This window comes from Montipora foliosa, chromosome 6 (assembly GCF_036669935.1).
Source record: "Montipora foliosa isolate CH-2021 chromosome 6, ASM3666993v2, whole genome shotgun sequence".
In the NCBI taxonomy this organism is placed as follows: domain Eukaryota; kingdom Metazoa; phylum Cnidaria; class Anthozoa; order Scleractinia; family Acroporidae; genus Montipora; species Montipora foliosa.
In genome coordinates, this window is record NC_090874.1 from 20,827,562 (window position 1) to 20,830,061 (window position 2,500).

A 2,500-nucleotide genomic window follows, 5' to 3' on the forward strand; every position below is an offset into this window, starting at 1 on the left:
AGATAAGAGCTCGAGTTTCTGCTTTTTCTGTAAAGACTATGGGTTATCGCGCGTCTATGGCTGCAGCCCCAGTATTGTGGAACAGCCTTCCTTTTGTCAGGAAGGCTAGCTAGGAACGTGAACATTTTTAAGCGTTTAGTTAAGCCTCTTAATTGTTGAGATTTTATTGTAATTCCAGTTTTTATAGAATTTTAGGTCGCCTTGGTAGTTTTAATTTCAGTTTGTAATTTGTAAGAAATTATCTAATTGTAATGGGTTTTTGATTATTCTTATAGAAAAAGCGCAATGTAAGTAATAAATATTATTATATTATTATTATATTATTATTACTATTGTTAATAATTTCTGTGTTAACTGACTGATTTTCAATAAAGGTTTTTCTATTAAAAAATATTACTATTATAATTATCATCATCATTATTATTATTTTTATTTTTATTATTATTATTACTATTATTATTATCATCATTATTATTATCATTTTCTTTATTAGGTATTTCTGGGATGTAGTTGCGTCATTTTCAATGGATTTAAAGAAGAAGTTGTTGCTGTTTGCGACCGGAAGTGACCGCGTTCCCATAGGTGGCATGGGTGAAATGGAATTCAAAATCGTACGAATGGAGGTGGTTCATAGCACCAGCATGTAAGTTACCTTGACAACGAAAAACAACACTTCTCGCTTTGGAAATATCTCCATGGTGTGCTATATTCAAGTTCGGAATTGGTTGATCGATCGATCGATCGATCGAAATAACCAACCAGCCTCTGGGATCTTCGTTGTGTGCCACCTTAATCGTATGTTTTGTTTAATCAGTAAGTGAATTATTTGATTTAACATACACTTTTTGCACAAGCAGTTCCCGACGACGAAAAGGGATGCAATCATTATCATCTTGACTCGATCTCTGTCCATGAAACGCGCGGGAAGTGCTCATTAGGAGTTGAGGTGGGGGGAGGGGTGCCTTTTTTCTCTCGATTAATTTAGTGTCCTCAAGTAATTTTTTTTCTGCTCTTTAGGTTGCCCATGGCTCACACGTGCTTCAATCAGCTTTGTCTTCCTCCTTACAAGAACCGAAAAGTTCTCAAACAGAAGCTCACTATTGCTATTTCAAATGCAGAAGGCTTCGGAATCGAGTAATGTTGTGACGCATGAAGAAAGACAAAGCAGGTCTTTGTGGAATTCGAATCAAAACTATGCTGGCTTCTTTTTCTCCATTAGATTGAGATGGCCGGCTTTGTTGTCCGCCTTCTTCTCTTCTTCCTTTTCGTCAAGTTTCAAAAAAAAGAAAAGGGAACCACTGGAACAATTTGTACAGATTTTGAAACCAAATCATAATTAACCGTTGGGTAAGTCCTCAAATGGGGATAAAGGAAATGCACTTTTTTTGGCAAAAGCGTTGCTTTGAATATTGCATCCTTGTTTGAGTTTTGATAGCATTTTGTAAACGCGTCTGGAGCTCCATCTGAACCAAAAAAACCCGTTAATGCGTTAAATGCTTCAACCAAACATTTCAATCTCATTTGTTACTTCTTCAGTTTTTAATGTGGCTTCAAAACATTGAGTATCTCGGTGCGGTTCGCCTGGATGGAAAATGTTGCAATTACGGATGCGCCAACCTCATTCTCCTGAGCATCGAGAATAAGAATCTCCATTCTCGTCCCCAGAGCCTCCTCCTTTCACGTTGTCGGCGAAATGTCGCCGACCATGTGACCAAAACAAGTAGAGGACAGGGGCTCTGGGGACGAGAATGAAAAATATCTGGCAGGAGCTCATCAAGAGGGGCCTCAATCTCCACTAATTGCTCTGACTCGTCCCCAGTCGTCTTCATATAGCAAACGGCAGCGACACGGCGAAGTGGAAGAGAGGATGATGGGAAGGAAGAAGGGAGGAAGACTCCTTCGTTTTCGTCCTACCCATCTCACCTTGCGCTCCCTTTCTCGGTACCCATCTCTCCCTGCGCCCTGTATGAAGACGACTGGGGACGAGTCAGCTAATTCCTTGAGTCAACCCTTTCCGGAGTTAACAACAGGTTTTTCCCGCGAAAAGGATCATGATTCCCTTTACGCTGAGATAGCTTTGTTTTGACTGGCTGCAATAACAGTGGGTGTGCTGAATCTCCCAAGGGAGGCGTTCTTTAAATAGAAAACGGGTTGACTCTTAGGCCAAGTATCGGTGATAGAGGCCCTCCTTTGATAAGCTCCTGTCTCTGGCCAGTTAGAAAGATACACCGCATTATTATCAATACGCGTGGCCAAATGACAAAATGCCCTCTGTAAAACGCGCCTTTTTGCGGGCTAAACGGGAAATGTGCGGGCTGAAAATACATTTGCCGCCCTGATACTGATTGGCTGCAGAGATGTCAAACAACTTCGCTCTGCCAATGAGATTGTCCTATTTAAGTGCGAGGATTACTTCTACATTCGGTCTACAACCCGCACTTCAAATATATACATTCCTTTCACTCTCACAACCTTTGGTTGTATACACTGAGGGATATTT